The following is a 23,809-nucleotide window of genomic DNA, read 5'->3' as shown; positions in this document are numbered from 1 at the left end:
GACACACACCTGTAGTCCCAGCTACTTGCGAGGCTGAGGTGGGAGGATTGCTTGAGCCTGGGAGGTCAAGGCTGCAGTGAGCAGTGATTGTGCCACTGCACTCCAACCTGCATGACAGAGTGAAACCCTATCTCAAAAGAAAAAAGAAAATAAATTCTCTTACCCCATGCCTAGGAGAAAGTAGAAGCTGGGGAAAAGAAAAGAAACCTCATTTAAAAATGACAGGCAAGGACCTATTTTTTGGGAGTGCTCGAAGCTCCCCTTTGCCCTGAACTCTGGGTTCTTCCAGCGCTGCAGGGTCTCCTGTGATCTGCAGGATCGGTCACGAGTTGAGTTGCACAGGAGGGCCAGCGCCAGGACAGAGTCTTCCCTCCTCCAAGCGGCCCTGGAAAGAAAAAGGGTCTGCTGTGCTCATGGTGCTGAGAAGCTAGCCAGGCCCTCTCCACAAGGCAGCAGGGAAGGTGGCAGCCTTGCAAAAGTAGGTGCGATTTCTTAGGTTATTTCTCTGGTGCTTACATTTCTGCCTGGAATCTGTAGAAGACTCCATGGAAGACTCAAAACTACCCTGAGGCAGAACAGGCAGAAAGGGGGAGCCTGGGCTCTGGAGGCACACTACTTCATGGAGGGCTAAGCCTTGATTTGCTCATCTGTAAAATGGGCATAATACTCCATTGCCACAAGTCACAGCAGTGCCATGATTAGGAAGATGGACATGAAGGCCATTTAAAAACATCTGGCACACAGGGAAGGTCCAACACATATGGGCTAACTGTTGTCATTTCTGCCCAGTTCCCTAAAACAAATATTCTAAAATTGAAATATTCAGAGATGGCAAGGGGTTAGCAATGATTGGGGAGGAAGGTTGATTTTTCACAAAATTATTGTTTTCATTTCCCCCAAAACCCCGTATGAGGTCCTGCCCAGTGGCACCAGGTGTCTCCTGTGAACTCACTGCCATGGATTTTATCTGTGTCCTTTGGCCTCTAGCCATGGGCCTGGAGGGGGGCCTCAGAGATTCTCCTGATCACAATGGCCCATCCCTGCGGCCCCTGACCTGTTTAAGTCAGCAAGTGTCTTCAGGGGCCATAACAATGGAAGCTACTCCCAAGAACACTGCCTGGGGTTTGACATCCCTCAACCATACTTTACCTGGTTAAATTAGTAACCGCACATCTGTCTGGCACAAAAGCAGATTTTCTCCCTGCTATCATATAGAAGAATGAATGGAGAGGAAAATTATTTAATGGGTTTTTAGATCTGAACAACTGAGCCTTCTTGGGTCCCGAGCAGGTTGGAAATGAGTCTCTGGAGATAGGTGTGTGGGTTACAGCGCCTGACCTGGGCCCTGGGAACAACCTCAGACCCCTGGGTCCCAGCGGCTGGCTCTGCTGGCTGTTTGCTTAAAAAAAAAAAAAAAAAAAGTCTTTATCAAAACTGCTGATACTCACTGGGAATCTCCAGCAGGGGAAAACAGCCTGCAGCATTCCCCAAACAAAATTTACCACAGAATACTCTTATTCAGGGAGTTCTGAATGAATGGCCACCGAGAGCCATTGATCTGGGGCGTGAGGTGAAGGGAGAGCCACAGTTCCGGCCACGAGGAGAGTACAGCAAGTGGGCCGGGCACGCAGCCGCCATATTGGAGAAGCTGGACACGTGACCCCAACTAGCAACGCGCAGGGCGGGTGTCATGGACTAGGGTGCATCCTCCTTCCTTTTTCTCCACTGTCTCTGAACGTTTATGCCACTGGGTGTTCTCGTTGCTCCACCGCAGCATCAGTCAGAGAGGCTTTCGTGAGGTTCTTGCCCCTCACACTGCTCCGAATGTCTGACCCCAGCCCACATTCAAGCCTGAGGCAAAAAAGGGGATCCCGAATTTTATGTGAGTATTTTCCACGACCAAACTTCTCATCATCAAATGGGATTTTTCAAAGGGATCATACCCATTTTTTTAAAGGATAAGATTTATGGTTTGAAAGTAATGGCCACCAACCTCATAAAATGAGGTTTAATATCACCAGAAACATTCTCACAATTGGCCAAATCCCCAAGACATTCATGAAGAGTGAACAGCCCTAGGCAGAAAAGGATTAAATCCGCTCAACGTCATAAAAATACACAATGAGCTCCACATCCTTCCTCATTTTCCAGTGATAGTCATCCTGGGCAGGGCATCTTGGTACGCCCTCTTTCCTCACCATTTCCCCTCCTGGTCTCCACGCTAAGCCGCACGCCTTCTCTTCCAATGCTGGTCTCGGCCCCGACACTGACCTGGAGCTGCTCCAGCCCCCTCAGGATCAGTGTCTTCTCTTGGTTCCTGAAGAACTGAGTGAATGTAAGATTTGTTACTAGGCATTAGGAATATGGATTCATTAATTAATATAGATGAATTTAAAGCTTATATTCACCTTGCTTTGTGAGATATGTGAAAAACCCGGCTCTGCTTTATAGACTGTGACCTTGGGGAATTGACATAATTGCTCTGAAAATGCTTATTGATCTGTTAAAAATAAAAACATATAGAAAGGTAATTTTATCATTAATAGGTCACTTTACTTTTCACTAAAATCCTATGTGATGAGTGACATTCCTCTCACAGAAATGAAGGAAACTGACACCCCGCAGCCAGTAAGTAGTGAAGTTGGGATTCAGATCCTGACTTGTCGGATTCTCTAATCCATCATCTTTTTCCGTAGACCTCCATCAGACCTTGAATGGAATTTTTAGAATATGTGCAAGAGGACTGAGAAAGGAAAGAACATGATAGCAGAGGCATAGCCAGGGAGCCTGGTGCCCTCATCCAGGGATGAGTCCTAAACCAAAGCAAAGACAGCTGGAATCGAGGGAGATTTTGTGGAGATTGAGCCACCTTCATAGGGAGTGAGAAAGCAGGGAATGAGAAATTGGGAAAGATCAAACAAAACTGAGACTGCTGAGCCTAAAGGAACCAGGAAGTGATGGAAGAGATGAACATATTGAGGAAAGGGAGCCTTCTTGAGCAGAGGGGCATCAAATGAAAATGTCTAGAATTTGAGAATTTAGATTTTTGGCTTTAGAAGAAATCAGGGGAGGAGAATGAAGATGCGAAAAGCAGCCCCATCCATAATAGCTAAAGTCACAAACGTGGGCCGGGGGTCCCTCAGTATAGGAAGGAAAGCTGTGAGCTGAGAACAGGCTTGGGCGGAGGGAAGGAAGAGTGGTCAGAGGGCAGGAGACCCTGGCAGCACCCCAGGGCCACAATGGGCAGAGGTCACTCTCCCACCAGGAGTGCTCAGAGTATCAAACAGAAGCTGCAGAGAGGACATTGTGGTGGTAATCAGAAGGAAACTCATTTTTAAGAGTGTAGTCTAAGTAGAGTGGTGAGAGCGGAGGTCAGATTACAGATGGTTAAAAAAAGATGCAGGGTAAAGAAAGAAGACAGAAGTCACAGACCATATGTTTAAGATATTTAGAAAAAGAAAGATAAAAAGGGAAACAGCAGGATTAAGCAAAGATTTTTTTTCTTTCCCTTCAAGTTCCAAAATACTTGAATGTGTCTGACCATAGAAAGGAGGGATCTAGTGAAAATGATGACAGAGTAAAGAAAAGAGATTGTTGAAGAGACTGATTTCTAAGGAAGGCAAGAAGCATTTACAACGAGCCACTATGTGCAAAGTATGTTCCGCACAGTAAGAAATAATGCAGAAAATGGTGTCTTCTGTAAGGAACTCACAATTTAGAAGGAGAAATGACGGTTATGCAAATAATATTTACAGTAGTGTAAGTCCTACGTCAATGTTATGTTAACAATAAGGGCCGGGCGCGGTGGCTCAAGCCTGTAATCCCAGCACTTTGGGAGGCCGAGACGGGCGGATCACGAGGTCAGGAGATCGAGACCATCCTGGCTAACACGGTGAAACCCCGTCTCTACTAAAAAATACAAAAAACTAGCCGGGCGAGGTGGCGGGCGCCTGTAGTCCCAGCTACTCGGGAGGCTGAGGCAGGAGAATGGCGGGAACCCGGGAGGCAGAGCTTGCAGTGAGCTGAGATCCGGCCACTGCACTCCAGCCTGGGCGACAGAGCAAGACTCTGTCTCAAAAAACAAAACAAAACAAAACAAAACAAAACAAAAAACAATAAGGTGTTCTTGGAGTCTGGAGAGGACATTTGGGATGGAGGTGGAAGGGACATTTCAAAAGGCATCACAGGAGAGAAAGTACTAAACTCAGTCTTGAAAGATTAGTAAGAATATAATTGGCAAAAGATGATGAGCAAGGAAAGAGGAATTTTGGGCACAAAAGTGGAATTCATAGCAAGGGTAGAAGATTTGGCCTTAGAAAGGAGGGGCAATTCTCCAAGTGAGACTTTAGGGGGAAGAATAAGTAGGAAAGATTAAGTGGATAAAGAGGTATGATAAAGTAGAGAGGACAGGAAGGAGAGAACTCATACCTGATAGTCTCTCCATACTTGTAGGAAAGCAGAGGGCTACGGGTCAAGGCCAAGAGAAAAAAGGTTTTAAATAGCAGCGAACATTCAGGTGAATGAAGCTAGAAGCTCCCAAAACTTTGTCTAGCAAGAACTGGCACTCTGGGAATAGGAACTAGGATAGTAACTGTCGAGAGGACTTGAGCTTCTGAAAGTCTGATGAAGAAGATACTCTGGCCTATCCTCATGTGGAAAACAGTGAACAATGCAGATATACAGAAAGTACTGATGAGTTTGGCAATAAAATAAATAAAGAAAAGGTGAGTGACTGAAAACCAAGCAAAGGTGAGAGTGAAAGCCCAGAAAAATAAGCAGAATTCTAATGCCACCTTATATCTTGATAATATTTACTCTAAACTTGAATTTTTATTTTCACAGCCTTGCTGGGTAAAAAAAACAGGGCCCAGTCAAGGTGGGGAGGCTAACAGAAGAGCCCCTCCATAAATCTAGAACCCTAATGGGTTATATCTTCCAGTTAATTAACTAGGCAATAGATTCACCCACTCCCTCCCTCAAGGGGATGCAAGGAGTTTGCCTCTTTGAACCTTACACCTGAGTAGAAGAAAAAAACCTCAGGTTGAATATTTAGTTAAAAGATGCCTATGACTGGTAGTTCCCCCAGATGCCCGGAAGAGGTAAGTACAAACCTTCCCAAGAGAAACTTACTCAACCCAGCATCAAGTAATTCCTACAGATGTGAGCTCACAGTCAAAAATCACGAAGCAGACCAGGCATGGTGACTCATGCCTGTAATCCCAGCACTTTGGGAGGCCTAGACAGGAAGATCACTTGAGTCCAGGAGTTCAAGACCAGCCCAGGCAACACAGGGAAACCTCAGCTCTACAAAAAATCAGAAAAATTAAAAAATTAGCCAGGTGTGATGGTGTGCACCTCCGGTCCCAGCTACATGGGAGGCTGGCACAGGAGAATTGCTTGAGCCCAGGAGGTTGAGGCTGCTGTGAGCCAAGATTGCACCATTGTACTCCAGCCTTGGTGACAGAGTAAGACCTGTTGCAAAAAACAAAACAAAACAAAAAAGTAATAATAATGTCTTATAGAGTTAAAAATTAGAACCAAAATACAAGACACCAATAGCACATGATCTAAGAAGAGGGAAGGGGTTTGTTGATAGGATTTAAAGTATTCTGAACTATACACTATTTAGAGAGAAAAAATACTGATTAACTTCAGACTGATAAGTTAGAATTTTTAGAATAATAATAAAGAATACAGTGTATCATTCCCAAACTAGTAAGAATAAAATTACATAAGAAAAATAATGTTTATTCCAAAAAGAAGAAAGAAATGGGTGGACCTTGTTGGATCCAGTTTCAGACAATCCAAGAGAAAAAAACAAAACAAAAAAATTTTGTGTGTGTGAGACAGGAAAATTTGAACACTCACTGCATATTTAATGATATTAAAGAATTGCTATTTTTAAAGATGTAATAATGGTAATGTAGTTTTTTTTCATGAAACACTTCTTGAATATTATACACATACTGAAGAATTTATGAATAAAATAATATGATGGCTTGGTTTTGCTTAAAAACAATCCAGTGTTGGGTAATGGGGAAGGTATAGAGGATAGATAAAATGAACTTTGTTGATCGTTGCTGAAGTTGAGAGATATTTCTCCACTTTTGTTATGTGTGTCAATTACCTATAATGAAAAGTTAAAGTAAGAAAGTAAATATTGAAAAAATAAAAGAAGACAAGAAAAGAAAGATAAAGGAACAGAGAAGGTAAGATAAATAGAAAGCTTTTAATAAAATGGTAAATGTAAGTGCAAATATTTTAGTGATCACAATTAATATAAATTAAGTTTCAGCTTTAAAAATCCACCTATATGCTATTTATAGGAAACATATTTAAAACATAAAAGGTTAAAAGTAAAAAGAATAGAAAATAATACTTCAGGCAAATACTAATCCAAAAGCTGGTATACCTAAATTAATAGCAGACAAGTTAGACTCTAATGTAAGAAGCACTACTAGGAAGAAACAGGATCATTACACAATGATTAAAGTTTTAGTTCCCTGGGAAAATATAACAATTTTAAACATGTATATACCTAATAACATAGCCTGTAACATATAAAGCAAAAACATATGCAATTACAAGAAGAAATAGATAAATTTGCTTTTATGGTAGAAGAATTTATTATAACCATCCCAGTAATTAAAATATCAAGAATACTAAAAACAAAACCCAAAACTGTACAAATATAGAGGATCTGAACACTATAAAATTGACTCAATATATAGTTACAGAAAATTGTACCCAACAACTATAGGAGACATTATTTTCAATGACAACTGAGCCAAAACAAGTTTCAACAATGTTTAAAGTATTAGTATCATACAGACCGCACTGACTACAAGGCAGTTAAATGAGAAATTAACAGCAAAAAGATGATTTCCCAATGATTGAAAAGTTTTAAGTGTGCTTATAAATAACCAACGCCTCAAATAAGTTAAAGCACACAGTTTATTTTTTATTTTTATTTTATTTTTTGCAAGTCTTGCCGTGTTGCCCAGGCTGGAGTGCAATGGTGCGATCTCATGCACTACAACCTCTGCTTCCCAGGTTCAAGCAATTCTCATGCCTCAGCCTCCTGAGTAGCTGGGACTACAGGTGTGTGCCACCACACCTGGCTAATTTTTTTTGTTTATTTATTTTTAGTAGAGACAGGGCTTCACCATGTTGGTCAGGCTGGTGTCAAACTCCTGACCTCAAGTGATCTGCCTGCCTTGGCCTTCCAAAATGCTGGGATTATAGGCATGAGCCACCACGCCTGGCCATAAAGCATATAATTTATAATAGAATTAATCATCTATTCATATGATTTAAGATAGAAAAAGAATTGAATAATCCCAAAGAAAGCTAAAAGAGACTGATGAAATAAAAGGCAAAAATATAATAGACTCAACACAACCAAAAATCATTTGACAAAACTAATAAAATTGATAAATTTCTGGCAAGATTGATCAAGAAAAGAGAAGACACAAGTAACAATGTCAGAAACAAAAAAAATGAGACATAAATACCAATGCTGCAGACATTACAAAGATTTCAGGTTATTATAAACATTATACCAGTAAATTTGAAAGTGTAGATGAAACAAATTACTAGATAAATATGACTTTTCATAACAAACTCAAACTCAAGAGGACATAGAACACTCAAATAGCCATAATCAATACAAAAATTGAATCAACAGTTTAAAAATCTTCCTACAAAAGGAAACATCAGGCACAGATGCTTTTAGCCACAAGTTCTACCAACATTCAAGAAATGGGCACAGTGGTTCATGCCTGCAATCCCAGCACTTTGAAAGGCCAAGGTGGAAGGGTCACTTGAGACTAGGAGTTTGAGACCAGCCTGGGCAACATAGTGAGACTCTGTCTCTAAAAACAAAAAGAAAGAAAGAAAGAAAGAAAACTAGTCTTAAATTATTTCAGAATAGAGAAAAGTAGGTAAGACTCACCATCTCATTTTAATGAGGCTTGCATAACTTTGGTAGCAAAACCAGGTAAGAATAGTACCTGAAAAGAAGTTTGCAATCTCACTTATGAAATGTAGATGTAAAAATCATAAACTACTAGCTACCTATGGAAAATGTAACATAATAGAATATGGCAGAAGTGGCACTGAATGACTTCTAAGGCTAGTGAACAGAAGCTTGTGGCTTCCATCCTAGTCTCAGAACACTCTGTTGAGGAGCCCTGAGCTGTCACATAAGACATAAGACTGCCCTGAGAACACCAGCTAGAGAAAGCACTGCAGTGACAATCCCAGGCAATTCCAGTTGTTCTATCAATGGGCCAGAAATGTGAATGAGGCTCTCTTGAACCCACCAGACCAGCCCATCTGCCAGCTTAATACCACCAAGTGACCTCAACGAGTCCATAGGGAACGGCAATATTCCTGAGCTGAATCCTGCCCAGATCCCTAACCTGCAAAATGGTAGGTATAATAAAGTGGATATTGTTTTATTTTTTATTTTTTTGAGACACAGTCTTCTGTCACCTGGGCTGGAGTGCGGCGGTGTGATCACAGCTCACTGCAATCTCCGCCCTCCCCCTACCACCTCCCCCGGCTAAAAAATCCTCCCACCTCAGCATCCCAAGCAGTCAGGACCACAGGCAGGCACTACCATACCCAGCTACTTCTTTTATAGAGATGGTCTCACCACATTGCCCAGGCTGGTCTCAAACTCCTGGGCTCAAGGGATCTGCCTATTTTGGCCTCCCAAACTGCCGGGATTACATGTGTGAGCCACTGTGCCCAGCCTGGATATTTTTTAAATAACTAAGTTTTGAGGATAATCTGTTATGCAGCCATAGACAACCGGAACACTCACAAACTCCAGCATTATATAAAGTCATTATAGGCCAGGCACAGTGGCTCATGCCTGTAATCCCTGCACTTTGGGAGGCAGAGCTGGGAGTCTGAGACCAGCCTGGACAACATAGAGAGAACTTGTCACTACTAAAAATAAAAAAATAGCCAGGTGTGGTTACATGAACCTGCAGTCGCAGCTGCTTGAGAGGCTGAGTCAGGAGGATTGCTTGAGTCCAGGAGGTTGAGGCTGCAGTGAGCCATGATTGTGCCACTGCACTCCAGCCTGGGCAACAGAAAGACCATGTCACAAAACAAACAAACAAACAAATTTCAGGTGGGCTAAGGAGCTAAATGTGAAAAACAAAACTGTAAAACTTTTAAAAGACACTAGAGGAAACTACGTTTATGAATTTGTATGTAGAAGGGGAAGATTTCTGAAACCAGACACAATTATACCAACTATAAAGGGAAAGATTAAAGAATGTAACTGTTAAAGTTAATAACTTCTGTTCAGCAAAAGCCACCATAATGAAAGAATAAGCCAAAATTGGGAGAATATATTTGCAACACACATAAGTGACTCAAGATTGGTATCCAAAACATATAAAGAACACCCACCTATTAATCCGTCAAGAAAAATAGGCAAAAGATTTGAATAGGTGTGTCACCATGGCCAATTTGCATGTTAAAAAAACCCATCCTCATTAACCAACAGGGGAATTCAAATAGAAACCAATTCTATTTATCAAGCTATCACTTCGTGCCCAACAGGTTGGCAAATATTAAAAACAATATCAAGTGTTGGTAAGGATGTGAAATGAGTGGTAGATCTATGCCCCACTTGTCGGAATGTAGACTGACCTAGCTGCTTGGAAAACTGAAGATGTACAAATCGTATCATCCAGCAACTTTACTTCTAGGGAAAGTCCTGAACAAGGAGCCATGTCTAGAATGTACACAGCATAGCAAGGGAGCCTGGGAGAGTAAAAACCTGAAAACAACCCAAGTGTCCATCACAATCAATGTCTACACGCAACGGGACTCAAGGCAGCAGCGAAACAGAACAATTTACAGCTGTGGCCAAATGATGCTTCTCGGCAGCCTGGTGTCCGGCAGAAAGAAGCACGTTGCAGAAGGCTATGTCCTGTATCATTCCATCATGTAAAGCTCAAAGATATGCAAACAGAAAGTGCTAGTTAGATGAAGAAAGGCGAAGGAATGGTGAATACACAACTCAGGATGATTACTTTTAGTGTAGAGACAAGGGGACAGGAACAGGGTAGGGGCCACATAGGAAACTCCAAAGTTAGGAGCAGTGGCCTTTTATGAAAGGTGGGTGTGGGGTGCATGAATGCTCCCAGGATCATTATTCTTTTATTCTATTCAGTATCATTATTTAACACAGTTGGGGAGCCTCCCACGCCCGCCGCCCACCCCAGGATTGGCGACTGGCATGGTCCAAGGTGCCGCTACAGAACAGCTCTTCCCACTGTGACCAGAGCATTGAGTCGAACGCCTCCAGAGCAACATGCTGCAGGATTCTTCAGTCACCTCCCAGAAATAAGAAAAGACTTCTTTTCCTTTCCAAGCAGGTTTTCCACCTGAGCTAGACCCAGGGAAATATCTGACTCTACTGGATAAAGGGTGATATATGTGTGAACTGTGCGTGTGGCCAGAGGAGGGGTGGAGAAGGACAACCAGAGGTGAGGAAAGGGTGTTGGTTAGGGCCAAAGACAAGCTGCAAAATAGGAGAGGTTATGGGAAAGCGCCTCACAGCACTCAGGGAACACGAGGATCAACGCTGAATGCACCAATTACCGCACATTGCGTCCACACTCAGGGCCTGATGAAACCAGTTTGATTCTGGCCAGCAGCCAAGGGAAGAAACCCCACTGGGCCCACTTTCACAATGCCCTTGAGGATGGGCCTGGTAAATGGGCATCTTGGAAGGAAGAATAAAGGGTTCTGTCCATTCCTGCCAACTTCTTATCCGTGCAAGGTCCTAGCATCAATTAAAAATGCCCCGTCCTGTTTGGCCTGTCTGCCAGAGGGCAGGGTGGAATACGCTTGCCTCATCTAATACCAGGGATTGCTCTGCCTTCATTTCTCCTAAAGCAAAACTTGGCACTGGCCCCCAGCGTGGCAGAAAGACAAGCCCGTCCCTCCCAGGTCATTCATTCTTGGCCTCAGCTTGGGGCGGGAAGGCAGGAGGCGCATGAAGCACCTCGGGAAAGGAGCTCACCGCGCTGGCCCAACTTCTCCAACCTTCACCTATCAAAGGGCTGGGGAACCACCGCGGCTCCAGTTCGCCTGACTTCACCACACCAGCGGCTGGGCCTTTTTGGTTTTTATTCCATTCGGCTTTTTTTTTAAGTTTCTAATCAGCAAGAATCAGCGAAGCAGCCTTTATGGTGCAATAATTCTGCATGTCTTGTTATAAATATCCCCAGGCAAAGTTAGGGTTATTTCATATGACTATCAAAGTAACACACCCGCTTCGGTTGCAACAAGGAATCTGTGAGGACTAGCAAGCAGGAAGCTTACCAGCTGCATTGTAAGAGGCCTTTCTTTTAATAAAATGGGCACATATGTACCTATAAAAGAGAATGACCAGCTGGGCACATTCAGAGCCCATGTGACATAAAGATACAGAGAGAGAAGCCACGTTATTTATGGAATTTAAAAAAGAAAAAGAAAAATTCACCCATCCACTCACTTCCCAGGAACAGCCCTCAGTTGTGGGTTTTGGCGACACTGATGTTTACAATAAACTCCCAGAGCTGAAAGCCTCCAGGTCCAGTACCAGAGGCCTTGGATCTCAAGAAGACGCTGTGGTCTGGTTTTCTTAAATGGAGAATGAAGACCCTCCTCCCTTTCCTCCGAACAAACCTCTGCTGAAAGCTTGAAATTGTTAAATCCAGGATGAAACGATACTCCTATGGTTCTGCTTCATTGACTGCATTCGATCTTGGTTATTCAGACCCTGATGAGGTTCAGCAGGGACACGAGTGAGCTCACAGAGAGGCAGGACAGAGGCAACGAACCCCCGCACTCTGTTCTTTCCTGTGCAAACTTGCTGCTCGGCCTCTTAAGATTTCCAAACTGCAGGCTCCTTACCAGGGAGGACGACACAACTTTTTTTTCTCCTCAAACTTCCCCGAAGCTGCAAGTTTGTTCTGGCTAAGAGGGAAATGTCTGCGAGGGGTCTGATTTGGTAAGAAGCTTATTGGTTCACTTATGTCTTTAGTTTACTAAGCACTTCACCTGCGCTAGCCTCTGTGAGTACATTTGCATATTGAATCATCCCAATTTTGCATATACAGCAGGCACCTTTGCTCTTCGGACAGATCACCCTGCTGTGGCTGGACAGGGGAGTAACTGCCCAAGAGCACAGGCTGCCGAGTTACTAGGGGCTTAGGAAGTTGCCTGCACCTGTCCCTAATCTTTCCCACCAGAGTCCTTCCTGCTCCCCTTCCTCAGGACTCTCCACCATCCAAGTGGGGGAGAAACACGTGCGCCCTTGAGCTGTGAGGTGGACACACCTGGAGGCGGCTCCGCAGGCTCTTGGTCTATGGATATAGCAGCTGTGGGTCCTCCAGTCAAATCACAGATCTGGATTTTGAGTAGGGAAATATGGGCCCTGGCTGTAGGGCCACAGGGACCCTCCCTCTGCCCTTTTTACCTCCAACCCTCTGCCTCTAACTGGAGCCCCAAGTTTTATACCCCCCAGGCACTAATTAAAGGCCTCCCTTGGAGACCTTCCTGGAGTGCATTTCAGGGCAGCTCCCCCACCCCCGTCCCACGCTGAGATGGAGAATGAATGTATTTATCCTCCTGATCTCCATGGTCACATTTCTCAGCTGTGAGGAGACGTGGCCTGACACGTGGTCTGTGCGCCAGGGCGGAAACAGAGAGGTGGTGTGGGGAGGGGGGCCCCAGGCAGCTGCTCCTCTCCTGGGCTCTGCCCTGCATCCGCCCCCTGAGTGGTGTCCATGGACCAGGTGAAACCCAGACCTCCTCTTCTAGCCTGGACCGTGACTGCCACACCAGCAGCCCTGTGCAGGCCTGGAGAGAGATAACTAATTTCCTTCGTACCCAAAGTGCACACCCAGTGACAGCATAACCTCCTCGGGGCTCAACCAGGCACCCACAGTGATACTTGGAAGGGATTTCTTCTCTCAAACCCCTTCCTACAACAGACAGACTAGCCTAGTAGATAACAAACTAGTTCTCCTAGCAAAATGACTAGAGAGCCAGTTGCTGGTTAATGGGCCTTCAGTTGGTGCCGGGGTATAAAACTTGGGGCTCCAGTTAGAGGCAGAGGGTTGGAGGTAAAACAAGTCTATCTGTCTTGATTGTAGAGCCGGAGGCTTCATCCCCCGGACACTAGGATAATGAAAGGGGAGACACCGATCTTCCTCGAGTTTCTAGCTTGAGAGACGACAGGGAATCGTTCTGGGGAGTGATGGCTGGGTTACCAGACTTCCATCGACCTGCGGGAGGAGAAGGGTCTCAGCAGGTGAGGAGATGCAGGGAGCTTTCTGGTCAGAACTGCATGTGAATAAGAAGGGCTTTCAGGAGGCCCACTGACAGATGCCTAGAAAGCTTGGGGCAGGATGCATTTGAAAATGCTTAACCCGGGTTTAAGGCTGAAACAGCACAAGCAAACCTGCTGCCTGTGGCTTTCACAAAGCCAGTTTAAAGGGTCTCCTGGGCTCAGTTTCCACCTGACCCCTCTGGGGAAGCCCAGAGGAACATGCCTGTGACTCAAAGCGTGGCCTGTGCTGCCACCAACTGTCAGGAGGACACTGCCAGGCTCTGCCAAGCTGCTTGGGGTTCCACTGACTTCCAGACTTTCCGCTCCAGAGGAGCTAAAACAAGATGATAAAATCCCCAATTATGGCCTCTGTAGGTACTCCTACCCTAGGCCCATGCTAGCCGCCAGGTAGCTAAGAGACTCCCTGGGTGCTGAGTGCCCAGGGAGGAGGCCCTGCTGGCTGAGACCTCTGATCCAGCCCAGGCCCATGACCCTCCATCTCCAAACCTCTCACCAGCCATGAGATTTCCCCCAAGTGAGGCTGCAGTCACTTGTTACCCATTACCAAAAACACAATCCCCAAAGTGGGACCTTAGTGGATACGTGTGAGGCTGTCTGTAGATAACCCAGAGCTGTCCCTGCCCTCACCCAGCCCCACCAACCCTGCCAAGGAGGAGGAGAGGATGGGGTTGAGGTGGAGACCCCAGAAGGGGGAGCAGCAAGGATTCTCTTCAAATACTGACTTGGCAGCAAGGCAGTTACCCCTCACTGGCTGTTCCCTCAGTGGTGGTACCTGGCAGGTAGGCAGGGCCACCCCGAGATGCTTTATCATGAGATCTGTGACCTGGGAAAGACCAAATGCGATGGATGAAGGTGGGTGTGTATGTGCATGAACGGGAGACCAGGTGGAAACTACATGAAATCCGGGACCACCCACTTACATTTGAACAGGCACTATCTTTCAGGAGCACCAATATATCATGATTTAAAGAGTTCCCGAGTCAAGGGAGTTTGAGATACGTGTTCTGTGCAGAACCACCAGCGGGGTCTGGCAAGACAGTCTAGTTAACTCCTGTACTCCTTAGCTTAGCTCACAAAAGCTGTCACGCTACACTCTGCATCAGACATGCCCCAGCCTTAGTTAACAAACAATTCTCCAAATAAGACATGGCATGACACCTTCAGTCTTTGCCTAGAAAACCTTCCTGCTCAGCCTGTCACTCCTATTTATTCTCGAGGTCTCATGTAAAAGCATCCCTGTCTCTTCCAGAGTAGGCCCTCCTCCTGCATGGCCCACAGGACCTGGCACATGCCATCACGGCACCCAGCATGCCCCATGTCATTATTTAGTGATAGATGTGTCTCCCTGATTTGGCTCATCTCTGTGTACCCATCACAGTGCTGGGGGTACAATGGACACATGACAAAATAAAGGTATCACTAACTGGAAGCTATTCGATAAACACTCTTTTCAAGAAGACAAGGAAGCAGGCAGAATGTGAAAGAAATAGAAGTTGAGGCAAACAACACATCTCCCACAGCTCTTGGGCCATACACTCCCTGCACCGTCACCTGCTGTGTGTGCCTCACAAAGGCATTCTGATGTGAATCAAAATGGAAATTCAGAATATAAAAGATGTGTGAAGCTGGGCATGGTGGTGCACACTTGCAGTCCCAGCTATTTGGAAGCCTGAAGTTGGGGGATCACTTGAGCCTAGGAGTTCAAGACCAGCCTGGGCAACATAGCCAGATCCTGCATCTTAAAAAAAAAAAAAAAAAAAAAAAGTATGAGAATTTGCTTAGAAATGTTAGAGACAGGACAGACTTTAATAATCTCTCCTTTGAGAGTAAGACAAGATAGAGTGAACTGTGGGGTGTTAGCCCCTCTAACTGGAAGAACGGTGGTGTTTCTGTCTAGCAGACTATTTGGATTTCTTCCAACCCCTCATGAGACTACCCTCTTTAAATGCAGTTAATGTATGTAGTCAGCTAATTTGTCCATTGCTTTAAGTTCAGACCCAGTTCTTACATTTATCTGGCTCAAAAACTGACTGAGTTTGCCAGGTTGCATATGAATTTTTTTTTAATACTACCAGTGTTCCTAGAAATTGTGCATAAATCAAAATGAATTCTAGTGCTGTGTCCTCAGGCAAACTACCTCATCCCTCTGGGCTTCAAGTCCTCGTCCTGAAATCTGACTCTATGGCTAGAGTTCAACCCAGTTTTAAAATTCCTAAGCCTGGATTGGATCTGATCCTTAGGGAATGCAGTTTTAAGCAAATCTAATATACAGAAAAGTCCAGGTTTACTAAGAAATCAACGAAGGGGTTTGGGAGTACAGCACTTCTCGAAGTTATAATGCCAGTCACCTAGGGATCTTGTTAAAATGCAGATTCTCACTGAGTGGCTCTGAGGTGGGGCCGGGGTTAGCATTTCTAATAAGCTCCCAGGTGATGCCTAGGCTGCTGGTCCATGGACCATACTTTGAGTAACATGCCATACTTTTAGTAGTATGCTAAAACCTCAGATTATCTTGCCAAGACCAGGATGACCAATTTCACCAAAAAGCAATAGTGGAAGAGAGGAAGGGATGGTGTATTCATTTGCTAGGGCTGCCATAACAAAGCACCACAGACTGGGTGGCTTAAACAACAGAAATTAATCTTCTCACTGTTCTGAAGGGCCAAAAATCCAAGATCAAGGTGTTGGCAGGGGTCAGTTGCTTCTGAGGGCTGTCAGGGAAGACTTCCATCCAGGCTGTTCTCCTTGACTTGGAGATGGCCAACTTCTCCCTCTTTCTTCACATGAAGTAAGGACACACACACCCTATGTGTGTGTCTGTGTCAGTATCTTCTCCTCCTACAAGGACACCAGTCATTGGATTATGGCCCATCCTGATTCTGTCACTGTGACTTACCTCTTTAAAGGCCTTACCTCGGAATGCAGTCACCTTCTGAGGTGCTGGGGGTTGGGGCTTCAATGCATAAATTTGGGGAGGTCACAGTTCAGCCCATCACAGACGGGGATCTTCCACCCATTGTCCTGTCCTTCTTTGAGACAGCTGCTAGATGGGTTAACCACATGCCAGGTAGTGCTTAGAACCAAGCAACTTGTCCTTCAGAATTGCTCATAAACCTTGCGGACTCTGCAATAGTACCGGCAGTTAGATACAGTCACAGCTGACCGTAGAGTGATATCAGTGCTAATTAATAGGTTGATGTTGCAGGGCAGCAACATGCTTCATGGTTTTATTGCTGGCCCTGTCTTGCTCAACACGTTTATGCACAAGTTGAATGAACACAGAAAGCATGCTTATGAAATTTGTGGATGACACAAGGTTGAGAGGGAAAACCAATTGTATAGTTGATTGAAGAACTTGAATTCCAATGTTCTCAGTAAGTGACAGAATCAAAATGATTGTGACCAGCTAAGAATAACAGGCCTAAACAAACAAAATGAAGTATAACCAGATATAGTTAAACTTTCCTCTTTAGGTTGATCAAGGCAACTATCAGTTAGAAAGGCGCATCCCAAACTTCAGCGCTCATCACAATCCCCGAGGTATCTTGCTAGAAAGAAGCATCTGATTCAAAAGGTCTGGGGTGGGGGCTGGGCATGGTGGCTCACGCCTGTAATTACAACACTTTGGGAAGCCGAAGCAGGAGGATTGCTTCATCTCAGGAGTTTAAGACCAGCCTGGGAAACATGGCGAAACCCCATCTCTACAAAAAACCCAAAAATTAGCTGGATGTGGTCGGGCGCAGTGACTCACGCCTGTAATCCTAGCACTTTGGGAGGCTGAGGTGGGAGGATTGCCTGAGCTCAGGAGTTCAAGACCAGCCTTAGAAACATGGTGAAACCCCATCTCTACTAAAACACAAAAAATTAGCTGGGCAAGGTGGTATGCGCCTGTAATCCCAGCTACTCAGGAGGCTGAGGCAGGAGAGTCGCTTGAACCCAGGAGGCAGAGGTTGCAGTGAGCTGGCATTGCATCACTGCATTCCAGCCTGGACAACATAGCGAAACTCTGTCTCAAAAATAAATACATTTAAAAAAAATAAAAAAAAATTAGCAGGATGTGGTGGTGCATACCTGTGGTCCCAGCTACTCGGGAGGCTGAGACAAGGAGATCACTTGAGGTCAGGAGTTCGAGACCAGCCTGGGCAACATGGTGAATATATATATACACAAAAATTAGCCGGGTATGGTGGCACACACTGGTAGTCCCAGCTACTCCAGAGGCTGAGGTAGGAGAATCACCTGAACCTGGGAGGCAGAGGTTCAGACTGAGCTGAGATTGCACTATTGCACTCCAGCCTGGGTGACAGAGCAAGACCCCATCTCAAAAACAAAACAAAATAAAGTTGGGGCGGGGCTTGAATCCTGCATTTCTTGCAAGTTCCCAGGTGATACCAATGCTGCTGGTCCATGGGCCACACTGAATAGTGAGAGTGAAAAGCACTAGGATGATTAATCAGTCTTACTTTGTACCTACAGAATTATGGAATTCTAAGTAGTTAATGGGCACTGTCTTTCCTACTCCCGAAGCCCCACCTGCTGTGCTGCATTTACCGTGAAGAGCCATATTTGAACGTGGCCTTTATGATATTAGAATACAACCAAGACAACAAAAAAATACTGAGAAATCTAGAATCTCCGCTGTGAGAACCGAAAGAGCTGGGGTCCATCAGCCTGCAGAAGGGAATAATAAGTGCAGGAAAGAAAACAGGTAGCTTTCCTTAGATTTTTAAAATACTGTCAAGTGAGAGAGAGTAGCCCTAAGCATTTAAAGAAAATCTCAGTGTAGCGTGTAGGGATCAAGAGTCCAGGCTCTGGGGTTGGAGAGATCCACCTTCAAATCTCAACAGCACTGTTTTCTCTGTGACTTCCAGTAAATTACCTAAGTCTCTTGACATACCAGTGTCCTTATCATATAATAAAAATATTAATAGCAGTAGCCATCTGTATTAGTTAATTCAGCTATGCTAACTGCTATCACAGAAATATTGTGTTAGTGGCTCACACATCAGAGGCTTCTCGTCTGTGTGTAGTCCAAAATGTATGTTCTGGATTAGCAGGCAGCTTTGCACTAAACGAAGACTCAGTGACACAAGGCTCCTTCCATCTGGTGGCTCTGCCATTTTCATCACCAACCTTCCAAGGTCACCATGAAAGGGAAAGAGCATGAAAGATCATGCATGGAGGCCAGGAGCAGTGGCTCGTGCCTGTAATCCCAGCACTTTGGGAGGCTGAGGGGGTAAGATCACTTGAGCTTAGAGTTCAAGGCCAGCCTGGGCAACATAGTGAAACCTCGTCTCTACTAAAAATACAAAAATTCGCTGGACATGGTGCTATGTGCCTGTGATCTCAGTGACTCGGGAGCCTGAGGTGGGAGAATCACTTGAGCCTGGGAAGTCAAGGCTGCAGTGAGCCAAGATCGTGTCACTGCATTCCAGACTAAGTGAGAGGGCAAGACCCTGTCTCAAATAAATAAATAAAAAGTTCATGCATGGCAGGTTTTCATGAGCCATATCTGAAAGTGTCATACATCCCTTCTGCCTACATGTCATTGGCTGGACCTCAGGCACCAGGCCACATTTAACTATGATGAGGCTTAAAAATGTGGTCTAGCTGCACAGCCAGGGGAAAACGAGTTCAGTGAACAGCTAGCCCCTCTCTGCCACTCTCTATCACAAGGCTGTTGTGAGGATTAAGTTAGATAATGCAGGTAAGATGCTTAGTTTGACATGGTATCTGATACATAGGGGTCAGCAAGTTGCTACCGGTATGTGCTTTTGGAGGAAAAAAGGTAAGTCCCAAATATTAAATTATAGGAAGGCAGATTTCAAAATCAAACCAAGACAGAACATAAAGAATAACAGTACAGTTCAATTGTGAATTCTAGGATACGGTAGAACTATTCTAGTAGAAGGTTTGTTTCAGGGATGCTGAAGGGAATTCCTTTAGTAGATGAAACACGGAACTAGGTAACCTTTAGATATGCTCAGGAATATCAAGAACCTTGGGCTTCACACATGTAGCTTGATTCTAAGGGGATTTATGTTTAAATGTGGTAGAGTAGACTACATCAGCATTGTCATTCTTTGTAACCTACTCTGCATCTTAATAATCGATATCACTCAGTAACCCTGAAACAGACTTAAGCAGATAGAGGTTACAAAATCCTATCTTTTGCTTGGTTTGACATCTTTCTCTCCTTATCTCCACGCCTACCTCTGTATATTTCCAAAAGATGAATTAAAACGTAATCTTGGGAACCTCAGACCTGAGTCCTCCCTAGAGATAACTGAAGAGACTGGGTCATGAAAGAAATGTGACTTTCTAGTAGCTGATCGTTCCTATGTTAACATCTTAGGCCAAGCCTGCTGTTTTCAGATCTTTACAGACTGCATTAGATAGATTTTTCTGCAAGATTCTCCCTAGAGTATATGGAAACTTCTTCTAAGGGCCTTTTCCCCAAACCCCTGCCAACTCTTGGTCTAGTTATTCAATACATACATGCGTAGTAGACAGAGGATGGCTTTTTAAAATTACAGTAGGCAAAACACATATTCTTTTTAAAATGAGTTAAGATCCGTTTAATATTCTAGGCACAAAAGAAATCTGACAAAAATCTGCACTGCCTGTAAAGATCTTCAACTCACAATTTGCCACCAACTCCCAGTTCCAGAGGCTAATGCCCAATCGTGGCATCTGCGGTTAAGTCAATAAAGCTACTCTTGATATTTCTCTAATTTCCAAGTCTGCTTGGTGATGCATCTCTCCCCAGTCATTCTGAGTTTTGCTCCCTCCTTTCCTTCTCCAATAACACAGGTCTCCACCTGAAAAGCAAGCCTGCCAGCATTAGATCAATTAACTTGTTTGGTTTAGTGGTACCCAGACCCCTAGCTGCTTTTGGAAGCAAACAGAGAACAGTTACTGACATTTTCCAAATATTAGCATATTCTCATTTTAGGAGAACTAGAGTCTCCTGAAGTTCTTGGAGACAGAACCTTGGTATATTTCTATTTAAAATGTTCTATTACTTGTTATCTGTTAGAATCAACACTTCCACATGAAATAAATTTATGATTTGCTCATAGTGTGGAGAGTTTCCTTAAGAACTGTTAACATGTAAATAGCGTGAAAATCTCAAGTCTTCTGAATACATTCACTTGACTATATGGTACTTCTCTGAACACCAGGACGACACTGTCTTAACCACACCAAAGGCATTTCTCAGGACAGTCACCTACTAGGAACTTCCCGACCTTGCCTGAAGTGGAAGAGAAGTGAAAAAAGGTGAAAACCAGTCTCTGGACAGACCTCAAGATTCTATGTTTCCAGTGTAAAGAGACACAAAATCAACCCCTACACATCTTAGCCATAAGATTTTCGCTATTATTAAAGCCAGGGATAGAAAGTAGAAGAGCTATCAGGACTATAAAGTCACAAGGCATATGCTCCTGTGGTGGGTTGAACAGTAACCTCCCAAAATTCACACTGACCTGGAACTTCAAAGGGGACCTTATTTGGAAACAGGGTCTTTGCAGATGTAACTAGTTAAAGGTGAAGATGAGATTATACACTTGTGCGTAGTCCAAGTGAGGGCCCTCAGGGAGGAGGGCCCTCCAACTGGTGTTCTTATAAGAGGAGGAGAGGACACAGAAAGACACAGAGAAGACCATGTGAAGACAGATGCAGACACTGGCATTTTGTTCCCACAGCCAGCAGCTTCCAGAGGCTGGAAGAGGCAAGGAAGGATTCTCCCCTAGAGCCTTTAGAGTGAGGGCGGCCCTGCCAACCTTGGATTTGGGCTTCTAGCCTCCAGAACTGTGAGAATAAATTTCTGTTGCCTTAAGTCACCCAGTTTGTGTCATTTGCTACAGCAGCCCTAGAAAACGGATGCAGCCAATATAGGTCAATGGCAATGCTTGTGTTATTTTTTAATTGGGGTCTGGCCCAGCAGTACACACACACTTTTCGATAATGGCAGAAAGCACAGAAGACACAAAGCACTATTTGTTCAATTTTCTTCCTTCCCTTAGCATTAAAGGCAACCACTATCACTTTCATAAGAATTAAGATTGCTAAGAAGTACCCAGTGAGATTAAACTATCAAGAATTGAAAGTGTAAAGGACCCGTGGAGACCCCTAGCACAACTTCCCACTTGTATTTAGGTAATTGGAGGCCTCAGCCATATGATATTGTCAAGAAGCCAACCATCAAGTTCTGACCTTTTCTTCATTCTCAGGCAAAGCCTCCATTAATATCACAAATAGGAAAAGCTATCAGTCCTATAGCCTAAACCTGAAAAGTTACATTTCTATACTAGCTTTGAATCTAAATAATTTGCATAGAGTTATGGCATTTTTTCTTCCACAATACCTTAACATGTAGAGAACCCTGCAAGCAATGACAAGACGAAATGGGTACTTTCATTTCACCCGTAACAACAGCAAATTGAAATCACCTTCAACAAATCCATATGCAATTTGAGGAAATGAGAAACATGGCCTCAACATCACTTTGAGGGACAGAATTCAAAAGCGATGCTTCATTCTCCTACGTGTTTTTCTTCTCATTTCCCCCAGCATTTCCAAAAGTACATGAGTAAGACACAACGCTGGCTCAACAATGTGATCTAAAACATCTACAGAGTTAGCACAGGAAAAAGGGCTAGAAAGAAATGCATCAAAATATTAACAGTGCCACATGTGTTTTCATTTTCCTTATTTTTTATTTTCCACATTTTCTGCAATGAGAATATATCACTCTTATAATCAAGGGGAAGTCTTTGAGGAAGATGAAAGGTTTTCAGGCAACCCTTTAACTCCTTTTCTAAAATTTCTTTGAAACTGTGAACAATTTACCTAGACAACAAAGGTGGGGGACTCTACTGTATCTTCTTTTGTACCGTTTGAATGTGGACAGTGTATATATATATATATGTATTAATTGTCCCCATCTTACATTTCCAAAATTTGCCTTTTCTCCCCTACATGACCGTCATAACTAGTCAAAGTAAATATTTTCTTTACTAAACATATTTTCTCGTTTTGGGCCTCTCAATCTTTTGCCTTAGAAGGCCCTAGAATATAAGACTTAAGAGTATTTTGGGTATCAGGCATCCCATCAGGGATCACTCCCAGGAATCTCAGATTTAGATCACCCCTATTCTGATCTAGTCATTAATTTTTAATCAGAAATATAAATCTTACAGAAAAGAGGTTGGAGCAATCCTAAATTCAGGTTGGTTTCCAGGATACCAGTGGTTCATGGTGGGAGGATGCTGTCAGAGAAACTTTATAATTACAACTGGAACACTCAATCCTTCCCTTAAATGACTTTTTGTCTTTCCCTCTCCCCACCTCCTCATCTTAGGAAATCTCTACTCCCCTTATGTTGCATGCCTCTTTGGTAAAGAAACACTGTGATTTACAAAATAGTAAGAAAACTTGTGACTAAACCCCTTGAGGAAACAGTCATGTGTTGTTTTCCCAAAGACTACAGCAAGATTCTACCAAGACTCCTGACCTGGAACACAGTACAAATTGAATGAAGAATAACAGGGTTTTGAAAATGGCAAAGGACAGATCAGTATGCTGTCATATGCAAATAAAGGGGGAATATACAACTATGGGCTTATATATATTGACTATGCTGGAAAGATATGTTGAAATTGGCAAAAGTGGGTGAATCTAGGGAGGGGAGCAGGGGACCTGGGAAGGTCTGAGTAAGATATTTTGCTATGCTTTTTTATACTGTTTGAATATTCACCATGTATCTATAGTGTTTTCAAGTAATGACATGGCTTCTTCACTGCTTCCAATTCCACAGGAAACTTATTAGGCAAAGCCACAGACATTAGAATTATTCTGACAAATGGCTCCACTGTATTACCGTACCTTTCTCCTCCTAGCCTCCCCATTACCCAATCCCCAGTGCAATATATAACAATCTCACATGATCTTAGACTGTCTATAAATAAGACACTAAGGTGCATGCATTCAGTCAGTGACTTTCATCAATATAATATGGTACTGGAGGCCAGGCATGGTGGCTCACATCTATAATCCCAGCACTTTGGGAGGCCAAGGCGGGAGGATCACCTGAGGTCAGGAGTTCAAGACCAGCCTGGCCAACATGGAGAAACCCCATCTCTGCTAAAAATACAAAAATTAGCTGGCTATGGTGGCGGGTGCCTGTAAACCCAGCTACTCAGGAGGCTGAGGCAGGAGAATTGCTTGAACTTGGGAGGCGGAGGTTGCAGTGAGCCAAGATGGTGCCACTGCACTCCAGCCTGGGCAAGAGTGAGACTCTGTCTCAAAAAAAAAAAAAAAAAAAAAAAGGTACTAGAGGCCGACAGGAAGTAGAACTATGCCATTCAAAAACCTATAAAACAGTAATAACCAACATACATGGCCATGTGCCACATAATTATAATACTGTATTTTTAT

At 43.9% G+C, this 23,809-nt stretch overlaps 1 long non-coding RNA gene across 1 annotated transcript; it reads right to left on the bottom strand.

The window, feature by feature from the left end:
- Nucleotides 1-82: 82 nt before the first annotated feature.
- Nucleotides 83-5,283, bottom strand: LOC103879632. Its single transcript, XR_002518655.2, has 3 exons — nt 5,131-5,283; nt 2,409-2,500; nt 83-2,325 (listed from the first exon to the last, which is right to left on the bottom strand). It is a non-coding gene; the product is annotated as an uncharacterized LOC103879632 (long non-coding RNA).
- Between the last annotated feature and the right edge of the window lie 18,526 nt (nt 5,284-23,809).

This window comes from Papio anubis, chromosome 19 (assembly GCF_008728515.1).
Source record: "Papio anubis isolate 15944 chromosome 19, Panubis1.0, whole genome shotgun sequence".
Lineage (NCBI taxonomy): Eukaryota > Metazoa > Chordata > Mammalia > Primates > Cercopithecidae > Papio > Papio anubis.
Note: the sequence above shows the minus strand (reverse complement) of the source record. Positions and strands in the feature narration are given on the sequence as shown.